This window comes from Pelobates fuscus, chromosome 10 (genome assembly GCF_036172605.1).
Source record: "Pelobates fuscus isolate aPelFus1 chromosome 10, aPelFus1.pri, whole genome shotgun sequence".
Taxonomy (NCBI): domain Eukaryota; kingdom Metazoa; phylum Chordata; class Amphibia; order Anura; family Pelobatidae; genus Pelobates; species Pelobates fuscus.
Genome location: NC_086326.1, coordinates 53,885,913 through 53,910,974, shown reverse-complemented (window position 1 = coordinate 53,910,974; position 25,062 = coordinate 53,885,913). Strand labels below are relative to the sequence as shown.

The following is a 25,062-nucleotide window of genomic DNA, read 5'->3' as shown; positions in this document are numbered from 1 at the left end:
CTCCGGTATCATTTGGTGCATTGGCCAGGAAGCTCATCGTTCAACGGTAGCTGAGAAGCAGAGGCGTGAGACGGTCTATCTTTGCCCACGTTCTCTACGGCTGCACCCCTGAACTTCTGCGTGGACCTCCCTTCGTCTCGGCGCCACTGGTCTGTTGTCCAGGAGATCATCGGCCTCTACGTAGTAAGTGCTGGGGTGTCCCCGTCGACGAGTGTGAACTCAGGTTCAGGAACGAGGAGGTAAGACGACCGCTGTTTTAGACGGCGGACCCACTAGGGGTATACCGATTGTGCGGTAGGCCCATAAGGGGTTATTTGTGTACGGAATCTGCCCCCTCTGTCAGAGGGAAGGAGCGAAGGCGCACCGCTCAATTGAACGCTCTTTAGTAAGACCGTTTAATTTGGTTTGGAGTCAGGCGGGGTTCTGTGTAAATAGCCCTAGCCGGACACCGGTGTCTTGTCTAGACTAGCGTTCTAGGGTGTACAATTTGTTCGCTAGGTCGGAGGGACCGGGAGACTAAGCGGCGTCTGTGTAAATTCGGTCCGCTAGCTCTCAACCTATTTTGGCTAAGTGGGAAGGCGTGTAAATTTGGAACCCACTAGACTTTTGATAGAGTAGATAGACTAAAAGGGTTCTGTTGTAAATTCCGCCCTCTAGTTCGCTATATGTGGTGCTTGGGCAGTGAGGCTAACCAAAACGGATGTAGATAGTTTTAGGTAGTCCATCAAGGTACTGGCCATTAGGTTAGTTGGGATTGTATATGTGTTAAAGATTGTTTAGTAGCGTGTATATCTTGCTAGATAGCGTGAGCTCTGCCGTCTAGCGAGAGTGTTAATAGTGTGTAGCTGTATTATAGTGCACGGTACCATAACCCTGTATATTTACTGACACTGTATATGAATACTAATAATTGTCGTCTATTGCATGTCTAACACCATAACCACTATTAATTGTACTGTGACCTTAAATTGTACTTGACCTATGCTAACCGTACTGTAACTACTGTTTGTAAAGACGATGTTACTGGGGTATGTTATAGACGGGTAATTCATATATAGGAATTATAGCGTGGGTGACGGTATAGTTTCGCCAAAGGGCATAGTATCTATTATTTAGTGACTGGTGTAACAGCTGTGTGTACGGGAATTCCCTGAGTGTTTTTATTGTGTACGTTTCACTTAGTAACTGTACCACGTGGTGCTGTTGCCGAGGGAACGGGTGTGACCGTTGAATAGAGTGCGTGTGTAGTATTTGTTGGAAACGACGCTCCATTGATAAGTATGGGCGCGTCGGAGTCGACGATTTGAGATCCCTTAGGTTGTATGATAAAGAATTTTAAAAAGGGATTTACAGTATGTGATTTTGGGGTTAAAATGTCTCCTGCACGTTTGATCACTTTGTGTACTAGGGAATGGCCTACTTTGGTTGCCGCATGGCCGCCACGTGGCAGTTTAGATCCAAATCTGGTACAGCGTGTACACGTGGCTGTATCAGGTAGGCCTGAACTTTACGGACAGTTTCCATACATTGATTGTTGGAGGCAGGCCGTAAACGACTCGCCAAGATGGGTCCGAATATGCCACGAGGAGCAATGTCGCCTCATGGTGGCCAGGACTCGTTTGTCCACTAGGGCCATGGTTACGCCCATTTTGGACACGCCCCCTGAGTCCGAGATCCCTATGCCGCCCCCTTACTTCTCCTCAAGGGGAAGTGATACAGGAAGTTCTACACCCCTTCCCCCGTTGTCCCCATCCGCTTCCTCCTCTAGCTCAGAGTCCATCCCCCTCATCACTAAACCCCCCCTTCCGGTACCAACCCCCGTTAAACCCACATATCCTGATTTGGCGCCATTTCAAGCTTCCGGTCAGGCTTCCTCTAGCCCGGCTCGGAATATTCTATTCACCGACCTTCCCCACAATAAAGCTTCCGCATTACCATGCCTTACTACCCCTCGACCGGAACCCCTAACTGACGCCCCTCAACGAAGCCCTGTACTAACCCGACAACTGACCGGTACCCAAAAACCTAAAAATTATCAGATGCCACTTCGTTTGACTCCCGGGTCAGCATACCTTAATGATTTAGGTCAAATGTGTATGCTGACTCAATCTTCGTATATGTCCCATTCACAACTACCGATCTCTTGAATTGGAAAACCCATAATTCCTCGTATACTGATAAACCACAAGCCATGACCGACCTGTTCACCTCGATAGTCCAGACGCACAATCCAACTTGGGCTGATTGCCAGCAATTATTAATGACATTGTTTAACAACGAGGAGAGGACTAGAATAAACCAAGCTGCCATTAAAGCGCTGGAAGAAGAAGCCCGTACTTTAAACCAAGCTAATCCAGCAGCATGGGCCGCAACTCATTATCCTAATGCTGATCCCGAATGGGATGTTAATGGCGCAGATATGGTTCATTTAAGAGCCTATAGAGACGCTATAATTGCTGGCATGAAAGCCGGAGGGAAGAAAGCCATAAATATGTCTAAGACGGCTGAGGTGATACAGAAAAGTGATGAAGCGCCTAGTGTCTTTTATGACCGATTATTGGAGGCATACCGCTTGTATACCCCCTTTAATCCGGAAGCCCCTGAGAATTCCCGAATGATAAACTCTGCCTTTGTCAGCCAAGCCTACGGCGACATTAAGCGCAAGCCACAAAAGTTAGAAGGGTTCGTAGGAATGTCCATCACCCAACTAATGGAGGTAGCTAATAAGGTTTACATGAATAGGGAATCAGAGAGTAAGAAAAAGGTGGATATGCTAGCGGTAGCGATCGCAGGCGTAGATAGACGGGGCCCGGATAGAGGCGTTAGTAAGTGGAATAGGGAACCCCTGAGTAGGAATCAGTGCGCATACTGCAGAGAAGAAGGGCATTGGAGAAGCGAGTGTCCAAAAAGAGAGCAGTATGAGAGAGACCCACCCAGGGCAGGATATGGAAACTTTAGAGGTAGAGCGAGAGGTAGAGGAGGTCCTAGAGGGAGTAATAGTAATGACAGAGGAAGTGTTAGGGAAGACAGATATTATCCCGCAGCACAAAGGTCCCGCGATAGAGAAGATAGGGACTTTGTAGGATTGGCTGACACGGTCATGGATGACAATTGATACCGACCGGGCTCCATCCCCCTTGGCCGAGCGGAGCCTATGGTCGAAGTATCAATAGGGGGAAAAAGCAGTGCATTCATGATTGATACTGGTGCTGAACATTCGGTGGTGACTGATCTGGTTGCTCCTCCATCTGGAAGAACGATCACCGTAATAGGAGCAACTGGAAGAAGTGCTGCAAAACCGGTTCTTAAAAGTCGACAATGTGCATTGGGAGGCCACGTAGTGAAACATCAATTCCTTTATATGCCTGAATGTCCAGTCCAATTGCTGGGACGTGATTTGCCATCAAAATTACAAGCGCAGATAACGTTCCTACCAAATGGAACAACATCCTTAAAGTTTAATGGACCTTCAGGTATTATGACATTATCTGTACCAAAGGAAGAAGAGTGGCGACTTTATACAGCGTTGACTAGCCAAAACCCTAAGAGTGATGAATCCTTGTTTAATATACCAGGAGTGTGGGCAGAGAACAACCCACCAGGACTGGCCCGCAATATTCCACCTATTAGAATTGAACTAAAACTTGGGGTTTATCCAGTGAGCCTACGGCAATATCATATCCCGCAGAAGGCTAAGAAGAATATTCAATCTTATCTGGATAAGTTCATACGGTATGGTATCCTAAAATTCTGTACTTCCCCCTGGAACACCCCATTGCTGCCTGTTCAAAAGCCCGGTACAGATGAGTATCGCCCTGTGCAGGACTTGAGAGCAGTCAATGATGCGGTTGTCAGTATACATCCAGTTGTGCCCAATCCATATAACCTGCTTGCTTTAATTCCGGGCGGGGCTACCTATTTTACAGTCTTAGACCTCAAAGATGCCTTCTTTTGCCTCCGAATTGCTGCAGAAAGCCAATGTATCTTCGCTTTCCAATGGGAAAATGCTGTAACGGGCTCGAAACGCCAGATGACTTGGACAAGACTGCCCCAAGGGTTTAAAAATTCACCTACCCTATTTGGTTCAGCTCTAAGTCAAGACTTACTGGATTTCAGGTCCATCCCAGGAGAGTGTGTATTATTACAATATGTAGATGACTTGTTGATAGCCGCAGTCACAAGAGAAATATGTCAGCAAGCAACACACGATCTACTACACATTCTCTGGAAGGCAGGATACAAGGTGTCTAGGAAGAAGGCTCAGTTGTGTCTGCCAACTGTCAAATATCTGGGATTCCATATCTCTGAAGGTCAAAGAATAATGGGGCCAGAGAGAAAAGAAGCTGTGTGCCAAATACCAATACCCAAGAATAGAAGACAAGTGCGAGAATTCTTGGGGGCAGCAGGCTTCTGTAGGATATGGATTCCCAGTTATGCGATATTGGCGAAACCACTGTATGCAGCTATCAAGGGTACAGAACACGACCCCTTCTTATGGACTCAAGAACAGCAAAAGGCATTTGAAGATGTGAAGAAGGCTTTGAGGAGTGCCCCAGCATTAGGTCTACCTGATCACACACGACCATTCTACTTATATGTACACGAGCAAAGAAGAATGGCTGTGGGAGTATTGACACAGTACTTGGGATCATGGCAAAGACCTGTTGCCTATATGTCTTAGCAATTGGATGCAGTGGCCAGTGGTCTTCCACCTTGTCTAAGAGCCGTAGCTGCAGCCGCCCTGCTGGTAGCTGAAGCCAATAAACTCACTCTGGGTCAAGAACTTTATGTACGAGTCCCACACGCAGTACAGACGTTGTTGGATTACAAAGGAAATCATTGGTTCAGTAACAGCCGTATGACCAAGTATCAAGCAATGTTGTGTGAAAACCCAAGAGTGCATTTAGAGACTGTCAATACCTTAAATCCAGCTACCCTTTTGCCGCAACCTACTGAAAGTCAACACGATTGTTTGGAGGTGATGGATGAAGTATTTTCAAGCAGACCAGATCTTCGTGACTTTCCCATCCAGAACCCTGATGTCCAATATTATACAGACGGCAGTAGTTATGTGAAAGAAGGGATTCGCTATGCAGGATATGCAGTAACAACGATAGACAAGGTGATAGAAGCTCGGCCACTGTCAAAAGGAACATCAGCACAAAAGGCAGAATTGATAGCACTAACACGAGCGTTACAATTGGCTGAAGGTTTAAGAGTGAACATCTACACGGACTCCAAGTATGCGTTTTTAACCACTCATGCCCACGGAGCTTTGTATAAGGAAAGAGGACTATTGAATTCAGAGGGCAAAGAAATAAAGTACGCAGCTGAAATACTACAACTACTGGAAGCAGTATGGGAACCAAAAGAAGTTGGGATTATACATTGTCGAGCGCATCTGAGAGGAGATGGTGATGTAACTAAAGGAAACCGGATGGCAGATAATGCAGCTAAGCGTGCCGCTGAATCAGGAAGACAGGAATATGTGGAACATATAGCTGCTCTTATACCGACTCCACTGTCTCAATGGACTCCAGTTTATACAACTCAAGAAGAGGAGTGGTTAAAGACTGAACCTGGAAAGTACCTGGAGAACAAATGGTATCAGTTAGAAGATGGGAGAATAGTTATTCCAGCATTACTAGCGGTAGAAATTGTCCAAAACTATCACAACGGGACACATTCTGGAAGAGATAGTACAGAAGAATCTCTCAGAAAACATTTCTACATACCAAGATTGTCCAACTTAACTCAAGCCATTGTACGAAGATGTGTAACATGTGCTAAAAATAATGCAAGGCAAGGACCAGTAAAGCCACCAGGAGTTCAGTATATGGGGGGACTCCCTATGTCCGATCTACAAATTGACTATACAGTTATGCCTAAATCTGGTGGACATCGCTACCTACTAGTAGTTGTGTGCACCTATTCAGGCTGGGTAGAAGCATGTCCTACTAGTACAGAGAAAGCAGGAGAAGTTGTGAGATTTCTGCTACGAGAAATAATACCCCGATATGGACTACCCTGCTCTATAGGATCGGACAATGGTCCAGCTTTTGTTCATCAGTGCCTACAACAACTGACTCATATGCTTGGTATAAAGTGGAAACTTCATACGGCATATAGACCTCAGAGTTCTGGTAAAGTAGAAAGAATGAATAGAACTATTAAGAATCAGTTGGCAAAGATGTGTCAGGAAACCCAACTTAAGTGGAACGTTCTTTTGCCTATAGCTCTGTTGCGAATTCGCAGTACACCTACCAGAAGGATGGGTCTCTCTCCTTTTGAAATCATGTATGGGCGTCCACCTCCCGTACTTGGTAACTTAAGGGGGGATTTGAGTCAGTTGGGAGAAGGAATTACCCGGCAGCAGGTTGTAGAGTTGGGTAAGACTATGGAGGAGGTACAGAAATGGGTACAAGATAGATTACCTGTGAATATTTATCCCCCTGTTCATAGTTACCATCCAGGAGACCAAGTGTGGATTAAAGAGTGGAATAATATACAGTTAGGGCCTAAGTGGAGGGGTCCTTATGTTGTTCTTTTGTCTACCCCTACAGCGATAAAAGTGGCCGAAGTGATGGATTACAAATTTTATTGTTTCAGAGATTGGTAAGTGAGTGTTTAGACGGCCATAATAACGCTTGTCCGCTCACCAACGTGTTATTTAAAAGCCAGGAAAGTCTCGAAGGGACCCCTGTGAAGACGAGCAGAACTCCATTCCCTGCAGCCCTTACATCCTGGAAGCTGAGGTGCCATCGCACGGACGAAGACTGAGGATGCAGCCGACGAAAGATTTACTTATGATAATGTTTATTTATATGTCCTTTTTATGTTCAGGAAGGTAGAGGTACCGACACTCCTAGCTGTGAGGTTTGCATTAAGACTACAAGAACAGGTAATCATATTTCCCAGACCCTAATTTGGCATTCGCAATATGAGTGTAAAGGTGATGTGTCTAGGTGTAGATACTTAAATGTAGAGTATAGTGTATGCCATTTAGGAGTAGGAGAACCTAAGTGCTTCAATCCAGAGTATCAACCTCGTACAATTTGGTTGACCCTCAGGAATGGAGATCCTCAGGGGACCCTAATAAATAAAACAGTGTTAGAAACCGTACATTCTTCGGGTGTTCTGCTATTTGATGCGATATCAAGTGGTAGAAAGCCGTGGAATGTATGTGGGGATCTTAGATGGGAGAGAACGTATGGGTCTAATGATAAATATATTTGTCCCAGTAGTAAAAATAAGTATGTGAGTCCAAGATGCCCAAATAGAGAATATAATTTTTGCCCATATTGGTCTTGTGTGGGGTGGGCAACTTGGGGACAGACAGCAGACAAGGATATGATTGCTACTAAGTTGCCTACCAATCCATACTGTAAGTCTATGGAATGCAATCCAGTCCATATTCTTATAAATAATCCTGACCAATTCTTAGATAAATATGGTAACTTATTTGGGTTTCAAATATATGGGACAGGTTTAGACCCTGGGACAATATTGTTCATAGGGATAGAGACCGATACTGTAACCTCCCAAACTCATCAGGTATTCCATTCCTTTTATGAAGAGATGAGTATAGATAATAAGATCCCCCATAACGCTAAAAACCTGTTCATAGATTTAGCTGAGAGTATTGTTGGTAGTCTTAATGTAACCAACTGCTATGTGTGTGGAGGTACTAACATGGGAGACCAATGGCCTTGGGAAGCAAAGGAGGTAATGTCCGGTTCTGAGGCAGTTGAACAATTAATATCTTCACAAGCCGATTATCAGATGAGTGTTAGAGGTAAATCTGAGTGGAGATTGAAAACCTCCATCATAGGTTATGTTTGCATAGCAAGGAAAGGAATTATGTTTAATACTTCTGTAGGAGAATTAACTTGTCTAGGGCAAAAAGCTTATGATGATGATACAAAGAATACAACTTGGTGGTCGGCTTCAAATGTCTCAGAACCATCTAACCCGTTTGCAAGATATGCCAATTTAAAGGACGTATGGTTTGACTTATCCATCACATCTAGTTGGAAAGCCCCAGCAAACTTGTACTGGATCTGTGTTAAGAAGGCCTATTCGGAGTTGCCACAGGACTGGGAAGGGGCATGTGTGTTAGGTATGCTCAAACCATCCTTCTTCTTGTTACCTATTGAAACAGGTGAGACTTTAGGTGTTAAAGTGTATGATGTGAATCATAGGAAGAAAAGAGGACCCATAGAGATAGGCGCCTGGGAAGATGATGAATGGCCTCCCCAGCGTATTATAGACTATTATGGGCCAGCCACTTGGGCAGAGGATGGTACTTTCGGATATAGAACCCCAATTTATATGCTCAACCGCATTATAAGGTTACAGGCGGTGGTTGAGATAATTACTAATGAGACCTCACAAGCGCTCAATCTTCTAGCAAAGCATAATACCAGAATGAGGACAGCAGTGTACCAAAATAGATTAGCCTTGGATTACTTATTGGCAGTAGAGGGAGGTGTATGTGGGAAGTTTAACCTGAGCAATTGCTGTCTTCAAATAGATGACGAAGGGCAAGTAATAGCTGAGCTTACTAGCCATATGGTTAAACTAGCGCATGTGCCTACTCAGGTATGGAAAGGGTATAATCCAAGTAGTTGGTTTGGTAACTGGTATGAGCAGTTTGGAGGGCTTAAGGCATTGGTAGGCGGAGTCATACTGATTTTAATGTTGTGTCTACTCCTGCCATGTCTTATTCCTTTAGTAGTTAGGTCTGTGCAGAACCTGATAGAAAATATAGCAGAGAGGAAGGCTGCAGCACAGATAATGGCCATATATAAATATGAGGCTCTAAATCAGGGAGAACCAATGCAGGAAGAGGAGTGTTGAGGGATTCACATCATAGAAAAGTCTGGTCTGATTCATGGTAACCTGAGGTGTATGTAAACCAACATTAAGTGATGCCTCAAGTAATTGTGAAATATCAGAGGCATCAAAGGGGGGAATGTGGTGGAATCTCGGTAAAAATAAATTTAGTAGGCCGAGATTACCACGTGGCATGCATACGTGCATATGCTGACGTATCGGTCGGTTGGTTGCACGTGGCAAAGATACGATCAGTAGTGTACGGAGCATGTGCAAGAATACCGGATGTAGTATTCCCCTCCTCCATTGTGCTGGACAAGCCATGCGGTCAAGCAGGAAGTTAATTCTTATTTGTTTTGATTGGTTAAGAGAATGTGCGGGTGGAGCTTAATATGGGAGGAGTTATGTGCCTATATAAGGAGCCTGCACTATTGTTCGGGGCTCAGAACTTGTTGTATTTTGGTGACATTAGTCCCTCTGAGTCCCGATTGGTGAATCGAATAAAGAATCTCTTCCTTCCTGAAGAAACCTGTGTCCATCTCTCTGTGCTTGGCTTCCGTCAGTTTCTCCGGTATCAAGTGGTCTGGGTGCAGTGCCCCTTTCTTTTGAAGTCTAGAATGTAAAATATTGCCCTTCTGTACAAAACAGCAAAGTTTAGATTCCAGGGTGAACACACCTCTGGAGGCTGTTCAGAAGACAGCCACTACCGGCATTTCCTCAGCTCTAACAAAGTCAAATTCAGTCATAGATGAAATTCTGCTTCTAGAGCAGCATTTGTTTGGCGTTGCGCATGCAAACTGGCTTTCTAATGCTTTCTTATGGGCACATGTTCATCAAGCTTTGATATAGTTGTTCTGGTGAGTATAATTATTCCTTGCAAGAAATTTCCTTTGTAAACACAGCCTTTTCTGAGAAAAAGCAGTGTTTACATTGCCCCTAGGGACACCTCCAAGTGGCCACTCCTCAAATGCACTTCATTCTTACACTGTTCAGTAATTTAACCCATTTTATTTAAAGGGACACTATAGTCTTCTTAACAACTTCAGCTTAATGGGGTTGTTCAGGTGAGTACAAAAGCTCACTGCAGTTTTTTCATGTAAACACTGTATTTTCTGGGAAAATACAGTGTTTACCTTGGAAGCTAGGAACACCTCTAGCGGCAGTCACTCAGACGGCCACCAGAGGGACGAGTTCAGGGCTGCCTAATTCGCATTCTTCACATTTGACGTCTTCACGCTTCGGTGAATACATCAAACGTGATATCAGGAGACAGGAGGCACTGCGAACGCGCATCCTGTGTCCTGTAGTAACCCGGAGCCTGTCAGCAATCAGAGCCGACAGTTTGGGAGATTACGATTTCCTGCACACAGTGTGGGCTCTGGCTGACAGGCTGAAGGCAGGAGAATTTACTGACTTCAAACCGTAAGTAAAATTATTTTAAAATGAATGAGAGAGAGAGTGAGTGTGTGAGATAGATAGAGAGTATGTGAGTGTGAGAGAGAGATGGATGGATGGATCCATCCCTATTAATCCATAGAGAGGGATGGGTGGATAGATAGATGGATGGTGATAGATAGTGTGTGTGTACGTTTTTTTAAAATTTGTGTGTATTTATACAAACATTATACATAGAGATATCGCTATATATAGTGTTTGTACACACAAACTTTGTGCTTAGGAGGGGCGGGCATAGACAGCGAGCTGAGCTGTCAGTCAGCTCAGCTCGCGCACATGCGCGGTACAGCGCTCAGTGTTCATTCACAGAGCGGCATTCAATGCCGCTCTATTAAGAATGCGGTTGGTGCCGCGTGAAGCTGCACATGCGCACCAAATTGCTATGAAACTTCTCCAAGAGAATCGTCTGATTGAGCCCTGCTACTTTGTCATTTTGATGAAAAAGTGGGAGTGGCCTGCCAAGGATCTTGGCGCTGGAACGGAGGTAAATTTATATTATTATTATAATCACTGGAATTTAAAAAAAAAAAATTTAAGGGGATATTAATATAAAAGCAAGGAAGAAGGCTAGGGAACCGGTCTTTCTTGCTTTTATATTTTGACTATAGTGCCCCTTTAAAGGGAAACTCCAGTGCCAGAAAAACGATCCGTTTTTCTGGCACTGGAGGGTCCCTCTCCCTCCCACCCACCAATCCCCGGTTACTGAAGGGGTGAAAACCCCTTCAGTCACTTACCAGGGGCAGCGACAGGTCCCACGTCGCTGCTTCCTCCTCCCCCGCCGCTCCTCCTTCTGGTTACGTCGGCCGGTGGGCGAGACTGATCTCGCCCGCCGGCCGAGGAGACCTAATGCGCATGCGCGGCAATGCCGCGCATGCGCATTAGCGCACCCCATAGGAAAGCATTGAAAATGAATTTCAATGCTTCCCTATGGGGAATAGAGCGACGCTGGAGGTCCTCACACAGCGTGAGGACGTCCAGCGACGCTCTAGCACAGAAAACCTGTGCTATGAAGCAGGAAGTGTCCTCTAGTGGCTGTCTAATAGACAGCCACTAGGGGAGGACTTAACCCTGCAAGGTAAATATTGCAGTTTTAAAAAAACTGCAATAATTACACTTGCAGGGTTAAGGGTAGTGGGAGTTGGCACCCAGACCACTCCAATGAGCTGAAGTGGTCTGGGTGCCTGGAGTGTCCCTTTAATCTTCAATTTAAAGCCATGTAATGTTTAAATAAATAAAACACAAAACAAAACAATTATAAAGCAATTAAGTAATTACTACAAATTAAAGAAATAAACCATGCCTTTAGGGTGCTCATACTCATTTCTTTCTCGATTTGTAAAAAAAAAAAAAAAAAAAAAAAGTTCATGAAGTGCCCCTTCAATTTATTTATGTGCACCATTTTATGGAGAACAGAGTATCCATTTTGAGATAATTCCAGCTCTTTCATTTGTTTTCTTAAAGTTTTATTTTATTAGGACAATAAATTAAACATACTTGACAGTCTTAAACATATCACTCAGCATCTAAAACGTGTTCCTTGCAGGCTAATTTTGTTTCATTTCCAACTAGACCACACATAATTAATTAAAACAAACTGTTTCTGAAAGGCATGCTATAGAACAGATGTTTAAAAGGTCACACGTGGCAACAATGGAATAGAGCTTCGATGACAAACTTAGTAGAGACTAAAATTGAGGCGAATCTTTAAAATGGACACTCCAAGCACCATAAACACAACAGCTTATTGTACTGGTTATGGCACTAGGAGGCCATGGGTGCAGGTTTCTTTAAGCAACGTTAAAAAAATAATAATAATAATAATAAAATATCCCTGCACCCACACCCCTAAACCCAAGAAATCCTAACGATTAAATCCACCTCTCATGATTCATCAAAGCTTTGTATGTAACAAGCACACATTACAGCACTATTAACAGAGACACTCTAAAGAGCAGGAGTACTGGCAAATTTTGTTCATTTCTGGGAACCTTTCAACACTTGGACAGGTTAGAAGAAAATTACATTTCCTTAATTTGATATTGACTTTGGGTGCAGGACATTTCTATGGTTATGGTCAACTCTATTGGAATGGTTTTTTTTTGTTTGTTTTTAAACACAACAATAAGTACAGTAATAAGCTGTAGATGACATGGTGATTGAAGCACCACTTTAAAGAGATCCAAGGTCATGTGCATATTCATTATTAAACCATTTCTTGGAAAGAAGGAATCCTTAAAATGCAAACTAATAAGTTGCACCGCAGCTGCCAAACCCAACTTGAAAAAAAATAAAAAAAATTATACTAATGATTGCGACCCAGGCAGAAACCAGGCCCTGGTATACATCCCATCAGATATATATAGAAATTGTTTTTAAAAAACCCTCAAAAATCCAAAAAGATTTGGGCTTGATGGCACACATCACCTAGGGCAGGCATAGGCAACATTCTGCACTCCAGATGTTTTAGACTACACCTCCCATGAAGCATTATGGGTGATGTAGTCCACAACATCTGGAGTGCTGAAGGTTGCCTATCTCTGCCCTGGGGGAGCCTTAAAGGAACACTAAAGCATTAGGAATACAGACCTAGATTCTTAATGCTTTAGAGTCGGTGTTGCTAGTTACACTGGCCCTACTTCCATGTCATTGTTTATTTATTTTTAACAAAATCGAAAATTAGAAAAACAGGATTTCTACTTACATTTCTCAAGCCCCGAGGCTTACTCGGCACTGCTCATCTCTCCACCTAAGTCAACTTCAAGGAGGCAGCAGCATGGCATAATAGTAAGAAGCAGAAAAAAAATAGCTCATAACGCAGGTCTTCATACATAACTTAATTGACATTGTGTATGTATTGTCTCATCCATGACTCTGTGACCAATGTTTTATCATCTTATTTTTCTCATACTGTAAACTTCTGTAATTTGTGCACGCAAAGTTTTTTTGTTTAAATACAATACATTGTATTTCATACAAGAACATGTATAACTGAAACAGAACCAAAATGATTGTCACAGCAAAGGACAAAGATGAAAACGAGAGTGGATCTTAATCCCCCCCCCAAAAAAAGATCATATTCGCAATCAGAGTGGAGTGCTCTATTCATAACAGAGAACTGTGTGTCATAGTGAAATAATTAAATGGTTTACACTGTCAAATTGGCAGAACACTGACAAGCTTGCTTGAAGCACAAACCCACACACGACTGTAGTACGTTTGGAATGTTAGCTCAATAGATCTCCTCGGCCCGACATAATAGCATGTTTATGCATGCAAAAACTGTAGGAGCAAAATACTGGTACAGATGAATAATCTACGTCATTTTCTGAAGATGTGTCCTAACGGAATGGGAACGGAGTTTCCTAGTTCAAGCAGAATAGCCATTTTTGTTCAAGAAACCATTGCTCATTCCTTCAACCAAAAAAAACTAATAAAAAAAAAAAAAAAACTAAACACAGCACATTTTTTCTAAGCTTGTGGGTTGTGCCAAAAAAATTATAATTTAATTTTAAAGGAACAGTCCTAGGTGACTATAGCCCCTATTATTATTATGTTATTTATATAGTGCCAACAAATTCCGCAGGGCTTTACAGTGGGTGGATGCACAAACATGTAGTTGTAACCAGAAAAGTTGGACATACAGAAACAGAAGGGTTGAGGGCCCTGCTCAATGAGCTTACATGCTAGAGGGAGTGGGGTAAAGTGACACAAAAGGTAAGTATAGTATTAGACTAATGACAGTTGCAAGAGAGGAATCAGCCGTAAGCTAGTAACAGTTTAATTTATACGTTTTTATGAAGTGGGTTTTTTATGATTTTTTTGAAGGAGTGGAGACTGGGTGAGCATCTAACGGAGGAAGGAAGTGGAGTTCCACATGAACGGTGCAGCCCTCGAGAAGTCTTGAAGGCGAGCATCAGAGGTGGGAGTACGGACAGAAGATAGACGTAAGTCTTCAGCAGATCGTAAGGGCTTAGACGGGACATACTTGTGTATTAGGGAGGATAGATAGGTGGGAGCAGCATTATGTAGAGATTAGCAAGCAAGAACCAGAATTTTAAATTGAGCCCTATATCTTACAGGAAGCCAATGTAGGGACTGACAGAAGAGTGAGGCGTGGGAGGTGCGGCGGACAGGAAGATGAACCTTGCTGCCGTAATTCATTATGGACTGTAACGGTAGAAGTTGGGAGCACGTAAGACCACTTAGAAGTGGCTTACAATAATCAAGGTGATTGGGCGTTGCATTGGGCGTTAAGTAGGGTCGGATGCGCGCAATATTTTTGAGATGGAAGCGGCAGGATTTGGCGATATACTGAACATGAGGCGTGAAGGAGAGGTTGAAGTCAAAGAGAACACCTAGGCAGCGAGCCTGCGTGGTGGAGCTGATGGTAGCACCGTTGACTTAGGAGGGAGACACAGGAGTAGCAACACTTGCGGGAGGAAAGACCAGAATTTCAGTTTTGGTCAAGTTGAGTTTAAGGAAGTGGGCAGCTATCCAGTTAGATATAGCAGACATGCAGTCAAAGACACTAGTCAAGAGGAGAGATCAGGAGAGGACAGATAGATTTGCTTGTCATCCGCATAGAAATGATATTGGAAGCCAAAGGAGGTAATGAGTTTAGGCAGTATAGCTGAAGAACAGTAGGGGACCAAGGACTGAATCTTGGGGGACACAAACAGAGAGGAGTTGGGGAGAAGAAGCAGAGCCAGAGGAAGAAACACTGAAAAAGTGCTGGAAGAGGTAGGGGGAGCAACAGGAGAGAGCAATATCTTGTAGAACGATATTGCGGAGGATGAGAAGAAGCTGTTGATGACCAACATTGTCAAAAGCCACAGAAAGGTCAAGAAGAATTAGGATAGAGTAGCGACCACGAGATTTTGCAGCGAGTAGAGCATTGGATACTTTGGTCAGTGTACGTTCCACAGAGTGGTTATGGGGAGGGAATCACAGGGCGCCATCTTGCCTTCAGATTTGATAACGCTTTTGAACATTTTAACCTTGAAGTTGATGCTTTGGGCACCTGACAACACTGCCTTGTCTCCTTCTCTGGCTGCTGTACAGTACAGGAAGTTCATTGCTCCATTGAAAAGTCTAGTAGTAGAGCAGGGATTTCCCAGCTCATACCAATGTGTTAGTATGTCATTACGGATGAGATGTTGATGTGAGAGGTACAAATGCAGATACACAGACACACACACACAATGATACACAGACACATTGACACATCCCTGCAGTTAGACAAGCAAATACATTCACACAGATACACATAATGCACCCATGCAGATGAAACCACTGACGCACATGCAGATGAAACCCCTGACGCACATGCAGATGAAACCCCTGACGCACATGCAGATACACAGCGGCACACATGCATATACAAAGACATACATATACATACAGAAACACAAAAATACAAAGATACACACAGAGAGACAAATGAACACAGATACACATACAAACTATAGCTAGAGACAGACACATACTAATGCATGGACAAACATGCAAAATGCAATTATTAAAAGGCCCAGTCGTGCTGTTAAAAGGGCCACAGTACACGACCGGGCCACTGAAGACACTTTTCCATTAGGTGACCCTAAGTGCATGGGTCAGCCGTTGGGCCCCCTCAGCGCAGGGGACCTGATGCAGCCTCACCAGCAGTGGATTTGCTGCTGTAAAATTGTGAGAAAATAGAAAGGGTGCACAAATCAAACATTTGCAATATTACACAGGTGGAATTTTCCTGACTCCGTCACCTCTTCCCAAAGGCGATATATATATTTATTTATTTATTTATTTATATTAAAACCTAGAGAGATTTAAAGGAGCCATCATAATTGTCAATTATATATATATATATATATATATACATACATACATACACACACACACATATACACACACACACACACAATTATGATGGCTCCTTTAAATCTCTCTAGATTTTAATTTGATCAATGTGCTGGTGTGGCAACTTTTTAAAGTTTTTTTTTTACAATTCTACCATGAGGTTCTACATATCTCATTAGTTAAATTACTCCATAATAAAAATTCTGTCTAAAACATTTTTTGAATACAGCCTAGGAGGACATACATGGTGAATTCTATTTATGAGAATATTCACAGCTGCACTGGATACATTTTCTGTAAAACATTTATGCAAAACTGGAGGGTGTAAATTTCCACTTAAATGCTTTTTGTGTAGGTGGGTTTTGACTTTCTGCTAAAGAATCCTAGCAGACAATATGTGAGCCCTTGTGAGCTAGTCATTAAATTCACTTGTGACTATGCATGATATTTATTATTACTAGCATTTATATAGCACCAACATATTCCGCAGCGCATTACAATTATAGAATGGGGATATCGGACAACAAGTATACGAGATACAAAAACTAACAGAGACCAGAGTTGAAGAATGCCCTGATCAGTCTTCTGCTCTCTGCATTCCTGAAAGACCTGTTGGTTGCAATGTCTGTCAATCCCGTGGGGGTACACAAGAAACAGTTGCAATTGTTTCCTTGCTTTTCAGAGCCAGTATGTGTTGAACCCCGGCAACTTCGAAAATTACTCCAACCAACATGACCACTTCAGTGATTCAAGTGGTCATTGTGGTAGGAGTCAGTATGCGCAGAGTTTATTGCACAGAGTACATTTTAATTGTGTGCAGGAGGCTAGTTGCCCCCCCCAGCACACATGACTTAGGCAGCCTATTGCTATGTTCCAGGCTGCCTAATGTCAATTCAGTGCATATTTAGCATCTGTTGTCAGTGCACTGGCAACTGACATTTTAATCATCCCTGGGAAGATAGTTTCCCCTCCCTCTACTACTTGTAATGCTTTTTTAAAAATGTATTAATTATTTACCCCTCCCACCCTCCTTCCCCAGCTCAGGTTGTGCGCATAAGAAGCCTGTAATTGGACTGCAAGAGGCACATGTGACGTCAGATGGAGGCATGGACGTCAGCACCGGGAATTTCGCCCGGCACTAGATTTCAGTTAAACAAAATGCATATTTTTGCAGAATATTCTGCAGACATGTGGGGGGAGAGGGACTATTTTATAATGCCAAATAGAACTTATCACACTGAAAAGGTCCCTCCCTCAAAAGGCTTGGAGTAATCCTTAATGTGTTGCAGGTGATCTACCTGCCTATGTATGTATGCCTTCATAGAATATCTTAAATTAATTATGCTCCTGTATGGTGCCATTCATTAACCTCTTCAATATCAAAATCAAGTACTGTACAAACATTTTTATTCTCATGTATTTCACAGTTTGAAATCTATTCCATAAAGCCTCACCGACCATAATTTATACTCTGGTAATGATTATCAGTCTGTAGTGGAACCAATTTCTCAGCCAGAAGCCACTAGTCACTGATATAATGAATGGAAGGTTGCGGAAAATGTATTTTGCCTTCATATTGTACAGAAAGTTTAATTGGGTCATATCATTCCTGCAGTCATGGAGGGAGAGGTCTGAAATAACTCTGCTATTTTACTATCAGAATTACATTAGCAGTCCAGAGATTAATAAATATTGGTAAAGGAGTTTTAAATACCTTAATTTTAGAAATACTGTATGCCATTCTTTAATTTGAACATTTTAAAGGACTATATTCAACAACAAACACAGGATGTATAAGGGCAGACCATCTAAAATGTTAAAAAGAAAGCTCATTTCATGTATAAAAACAAATAGTATATTAAGCTCAAATATGTGGTGCAGTGTTGGCCACCAGTTTTATAGAAGGATATTACAGAATTAGAAAATCTGCAGAGCCAGGCTACAAATGTAATAAGGGGGATGGAAAACAAAACTGATGAGAAAAAAAAAAAAAGGAAACAAGGTATCTAAAAAGGAGATATAAGTCATACTATTCAAATATGTACAGGAGCAGTACAATCCACTAGGTGCTAACCTGTCCATTAGCAGGAATATACAATAGAAACATAGAATGTGACAGCAGATAAGAACCATTCAGCCCATCTAGTCTGCCCAATAGTTTTTTTAAATACTTTCATTAGTCCCTGGCCTGATCTTATAGTTAGGATAGCCTTATGCCTATCCCACGCATGCTTAAACTCCTTTACTGTGTTAATCTCTCATGGGTTGGGGAAGGGGGAAGGGGGGGGGGGGAACGATAGATTACCCCCCATTTTAATTTAGGGCCCCCACCTGCCGCTCATGGGTGTGGCCAGGGGGGTGGGGGGACAGTAGGTCCACAGGCCACTTACTGTTTAGTAGACTTTACTTTGCCAGAATTTACTAATACTAAGTAATCTTTACTTAGTATTAGTAAATTTGGCTGAAAGATTTAGCTCTTCCAGCCTTTTTGTAGATAGCTCCCTGATACCGTGGGAATTAGGGAGTTCTCTACTAAGCAGCTGCAAGATGCAGCCACGGCACGAACTGGTTCGGAATTTCATTCATGCAAATGAAATTCCGATCCGAACAATGTCCCTAATTGCGTTCTAACATGAATGGAGAAACTTTTCTCATTCGGTTAGAACGAAATTAATTAGTTTCGCCAGCATCCTGTCTAAATGACAGGACATTCGGGAATACTGACAGAAAGCATCGCGAGATCACGGAGGAAAGGTAAGAATTGTGGGAAAATTTATCGGACCACAGGAAACAGAGCACCCTTTGCTCCTTCGTTGGTCATAATTGGTCAGGCGTAGGAAACCTGCATAACACAAAATAGTCCCTACTTTGACTTATGTTTTAAAGAAAACTAGAGCAGACAGGAAGAAATGAAGAACAGATCCTGAGAGACTGAGAGAAGAGGAATCGATTGGGGAAAGGTAAGTTTGGCATGACAGTGCCGCTTTAAGTTACCATCTTCCCTCAGCAATAAAGTTAGTGAGGGAACAAAAAAAAAAAAATAGTAATCACTATATTTGGAAACAATAGTCTGGTTTCATTATAACTAGGTTTCGAAATGTGGCAAGCCTTGTTTCATCATAATATTAACCCTATTGAGCTATAATAGAGGAATATTGATTTAGTAGCAATCTTCCCTATCCAGAACTACATGTGTCATGCTAAAAATATGTCTGAAATGTGTTCAAGTCTATTTCTAATTACGGTTATCATGAAACACTTCCCCGCTACATTTTATCTGCAATAAAGCTGACTTGGCATAACACTACACAATACGGTGCCCTGCTAGTGTTTGTTAATACTCTTCTAGAATCATGCGGATTATCTCATTTAGAGGATCAGACACGTGCCGCCTCTATTTCAGTTCACAAGCAGAGAAACTAATAGGACTGTGCATTACGTGATAAAGAGACAGCCTAGTTCACTACTTAGGTGCGGACATTCTCGAATTTGTGATAGAGGAAACATGTCAAGGAAAAAAAGAAATTGGCACACTTAATTTTTGTAAAAAATTTTTTTTTTTAAGTATTTGTTACCAGAAATGGCAAGGCATTCAGTACCGTTTTAAATATACAAATCTAAATTATATTTTAGAGTTCAATGCATAACGGGATCATATAGTCCCAAAGTGAATAATCTTGTTTTTCAATGGGGAGGGGGGGGGGGGGGGGGGAATAGAAGATTCCTTTGATTGCTTTTACCTCTGTCCAGCACTTTTCGAGGTTTATAAAAGTACATAAATATATTTTACTCGCCTCCTATTCCGTGCAGTCCCTGCTGCTGCAATCACCAGCAAGCCTGCTGATGTCCTCCATGTTCCCGTCCAAACCAACGCTTCAAAAGAGAAGCATTCAAACCCACTCTGTGAGAAGCATTTTATTCGCCTGTTGCAGTGGATATGTCACTATTGCACCCCTGCAATAAAAACCCATCGCCTTTTCTCCAAAAACTGAAATGTTTCACGTTGAAGGATTACGAGGACAGCAGCACTGAACCCAGACCACTTCATTGAGATGAAACGGCCCAGTTGCCTATAGGGTTCCTTTAATGTATATAGACAGCAATCACATTGTAAGAAATCCCCAAGAACAACAGGGTTATTCAGTAAAGTGAGAATTCAAAGTGAATTCAAAATTGAAGCCCAGAGTAGCTGAATGGAAAGCATAGCTGACAGAGCATTTCCCCAAATCCACTATTTTGAAGTTAAAATTAACTTAGGATTCATCCTTAAATTCCCAATTTAGTGAATAACCCTATAAGAGTTGGTACATGTGTTCCCATATAATTGTGTCTCTTTCACTCTCTATATAGCTGTATAAAGACTCACATGCAAACATGCACAAACAAACAGACAATATTCCCACGTAGAGTCACTCCTATAGATTCTTTTCATCGCAGAAAAGCAAAATAAATATTGATAAAACCTGTAGCCATGTTCTCTAGTTAATTTAGTAGTCTCTGCTCTAAAGAAAGAAAAAGACAAATGAGTATGTGATCTATTAATAAAATACTTTCCAAGTGTCCCACTTTAGTAGGGACAGTCCCTCTGTGGCTTCCAAATGCCCCTATTTTTTCTATCCTGCCATTTCTATTTTTTTGCTTTACATGAGTATACTATAAATGAGGGATATAAATAAAAGCGATACAAAGGAATTTCAGTGTCAAAAAGAGAATGTCCATTAAAAATAAGTCTATAGGGAGGTATTGTTACAGCTCTAATTATTTTTACCTTTTTCTAACATTTGTCTAGGGGCAGTGCAGGACCTGTAGTAACCTGATAATTGTTCAATTGTACAGCTCTGCGCAGACATGTCCATAAAGAATTTGAACTAAAAATGTTCCTAGTAAAGTATTCACAAAATGTCATTGCACACACACTCAATCCTACCTTGTATCCTACCTCAATCCTACATTGTACACACACATCTTCCGTTTTATAAAAAGGTGTACCCACAGTTGCTCACACTTGGCACTGCATCAAGGGAAATGTAGTTCACAAAAACCTGCAGTGCCAAGGTGTAAACAGTCACTCAACTACGAGGATATTTATCCTCCCTGTATTCCTTCTCGATTCTAATTATGAATCTTAGTGCCAATTATATTGTATTCTCCCATAATTCACAAACCATTATAGCTTAATTGAAAAGGAATTTAATCCAACAACCCTACCAGGTGTGCTCACATTCTGAAAATAATGTTCCCAGCACAATATTGAAAAACATGAAAATGACCTATCTCAAGAGCAAACTGAAAGAAAATGAAATCTGGCCTATGCAATCTGGACTTATTTTAATGAATGACTAGGCAATCTGCAACTCTAATGCTCCTCAGTGATAAATTGGTCCCACAAATTAACGTACCAAGAACCTGTCTGAATCCTGGAGACACGAAAGTGTCATCAATGCTGATTTGATAACATGGTTTAGCATAGACCTAAAATTTACAAAAAAAACATCAGCTTCCTCAGCCACTAAGTGCTGTATTTAATCAAGATACACTGTAGGCACTATACCCATTTCATCTCATTAAATTGGTTAGAGTAGAGGTTCCCAATTAAATTTTTTCTGTTGAACCCTTTGACACAAACCCCCCCTCCCCCAGTGCCAGAGTGTGTATGTTTGTATCTGTGTTTGTATGTGCCAGTGTGTGTATGTATTTGACACACAGATACAAACCCAGATGAACACAGAGACACATACACACCATGACTCACAAATACACACACACAGTGACATACATACACACACACTTACACCCACAGATACGCACACTGGCACATACACCGCCCCCCCAATACACACATACTGACATACACACACACACACATACACTCTCACTGACAAACACACACAATTATTATTTTTATTTTTTTATTTACTTTACCCAGCCTCCCTACCTTTGGGAGTGCTGGCATGGAGTCTATGTCCCCGGAGTCCAGTGGGACTGCTGAGCGGCTGGCATGCAGTCCCTGGGGTCCAGTGGGGCTGCTGAGCGGCTGGCGGGTACGAGGGAGCATTGATCTTCCTGCTCAGCTCCCTTGCACGCCTCTTAGTGATGCCGTAGCCAAGTCATATTGCGGGTCCGGCATCACTGCTGTTCATGCGAGGGAGCTGAGCCAGGGAGAGTACAAATTTTTGGCGGAACCCAATTTGTGTTCTCACAGAACCCCAGGGTTCCGCGGAACACCAATTAGGAAACGCTGGGTTAGAGTATCTGGACTCCTCTGGCACTGTCCCTCCATTCAGTGTTAATCTGTTTATGTATAAGTTAACACTAAATAAGGTTTCCTGGCCACCCATAGGCTGCCTAAGGCCGAGATTACACACTTCCTTCTAGCCATGCCAGTTCATACCAACAATGAGCGCTGTGATGGGATAAAAGCAGTCAACATACCTTTTCAGTCAGTCAGTAGCCCAAGTCAGTAGCCCCATGCATCATTAACTCAAGCAGCACAGAGGAGATGGGCTACTGAGAACTCATGTTCAGTATGCAAAAATCAGTTTCAGCTGGTTCGTCCAAATCATAATCCCTTTAAATCCACACATGAAGAAATTTATTCTCCCAGGATTTACCTGTGGAATTGTATTTACGAGGTCTGTCCGGAAAAAGTCCAGCCATTGAGGATATAACAACAACAGTTTACGCAACATCGATGTAACCTGGTAGAGTGAACTGGAATGCGCATACGTGAACAATGCAACTTCACTGTGCTAGTCAGTGGGGGCGCTACACACCGTTGAGTGAGCATGTGTACTGTGTGGTGGTCACATTAAAAATGAATGAGCGAATAGAACAACAAACCTGCATCAAATTTTGCGTTAATTTCCGCGGAGGAATGTTCAAATTTAATTGGATGATTCAGAAGGCTCTTGGGGGCGATGCCATGAGTGCAGAGCAAATAAAAGTTAGGCACAAACATTTTAAAGATGGTCAAGAATCTGTTGAAAGTTTTGGCACCTTGCAACTTCTGGCCTTTCCAAAAACTAAAATGACCTTTAAAGGGAAGAGATTTCAGATCGTCGATGACATTCAGGTCAACTACAATGAGGTAGCGGATGGAGATTCCTACAAAGGATCTTGCAGAGTGTTTGAGGTCCCAAGGCGCCTACTTTGAAGGGGACTGAGGTGTCCCTGTCCTATGTACAATGTTTCTTCTTTTATAAATGTCCTTTTTTTCATATTACATAACTAGATACTCGTTGGACATACCTCGTATTGATTATGACTCCACAGGTAAATCCTGAACGAATCTATTAGTTCAGGTATAATTTAAAGGGATTTTGATTCAGACGAACCGGCTGAAATGAATTTATGAAAAAGTCTCTTGTTTAGCAATAAAACATTAAAAATGGTTTAGCAATGAATGGAAGGACAGTACCAGGGGACTCCTGACACTATAACCACTTTAATAGGATGAGACAGTTAAAGTGCCTACACTGTCCCTTCAAAGTATGAAAATGCTGATCAACTGTCAACAAACATTACACTACAAAGCATGGTGACAGACAATCCCTCCTACTGTTATAAACACACACACACACACACACATATATATAAATAAAACTACTAATACTACATTCTCCATGTAATGGTAAACACAGCAGTAACTAGTTTTTACAGTGCAATTATTTGAGTTGAGATAGACACCTATATAGATAAGATAAGATAACATAGACCAGATAGATACTCCTCATTATTATGATGAGCAAATGACAACACTTTGTATGTAGGAGAAACTATAGATGTACAAGAAACGAAAAAAAACAAAAAAAAAAACTTTCCACCTGAATTTCTCATTTTACTGAGGAAACAAATACAGCAAGTAAACAATGTTTCCATAGCAAAACATAGCATTTTAACTAATGCAGGTCAGGGAGTGTATTTACTAAACTAACTGAAACACAAAAATGGAGATAAAATATTGAACCTGTATAAATCCTCCAAATAAGCTATAGACATAGTGTGGCTGTTTTGCTATACGTTTTGTCAGAGTTTAAGCAGAGTACGCCGTGATAGGGGTAGGGGGAAAAAAATAAAAAAAAGTCCATAGCATCATAGGAGTGGAAGTTCCTGTACAGCTTCCTCATTATAAAATGAGTGGAGCAGTACGTTTCACACCAAGGTTCCAAGTAGTATTGCACCCTGCCTATCTGAAAACTGGACAGACCATAGACTGTCAGCATTGCAGCTCATTGAGATGCTTTAGTAACATTACTAGCCTAAAACTAATGGGTCTAGCCTACAGAGCCCCCAAAACAGAGATACAGAATAGCCTGCCCACCATAAAAGCTTTAAACACTCACTCTGCTCTCCCAGCCCATCCTGATCCAGCAGTATGGAAGGGGTTACAGTATCCCAGATCTCCCTCTATACACTGCACACCCAGTCTCTCCATCCAGGGGCCCCAATCTCAATTTAAGGTGGTCCCTCACTTTCTCCCCTCTGGAGGGGTCTGTTTATGTTCCTACCTGCACACAGCTTCCCCCAGGTCGCTGATCAGCTTGTGCTCTCCTGGGTCAGGCTGTCACTTTCCTTCCCTTTCAGAGGATCCAACAAGTCAATTGGGCCCAGACAGCCCCGCCTGACTAGAGTCATGAGACAGCCCCCTCCCTCAGCTGCTTTTTTCCTCCCCGCCCATCCGCAGGGATATGTCCACCTCCTGTCTGCTGAGTGTTATATTGTCACTGCTGGCACCTAGCTCTACAGATACATTTAGTGATGTGACTAAGTTTCAGATGAGGCCAGCATACCATCATGTAACTAAGGGGAATTCGTGATTAGGTCATGTAACTCAGCTGCTGCAGAAACTCTTGAAATGAGACATGAGTCAGGCACCTTGTGATGTGAGCAGTCAGGTATGCATATCACCTGCACACTTATTTG

General features: G+C 42.3%; 1 protein-coding gene across 3 annotated transcripts in view; it reads right to left on the bottom strand.

Moving 5' to 3' along the window:
• The window catches only part of DNMBP (dynamin binding protein), a 163,163-nt gene extending 138,422 nt beyond the window's left edge, over positions 1 to 24,741 (bottom strand). For 2 of the 3 annotated variants that reach the window (XM_063434689.1, XM_063434690.1), the window contains exon 1: positions 24,648 to 24,741. The gene's annotated coding sequence lies outside the window, so the exon portion shown is untranslated. The remainder of the gene's footprint in view (positions 1 to 24,647) is intronic. The other variant, XM_063434691.1, reaches the window with a different exon arrangement.
• Between the last annotated feature and the right edge of the window lie 321 nt (positions 24,742 to 25,062).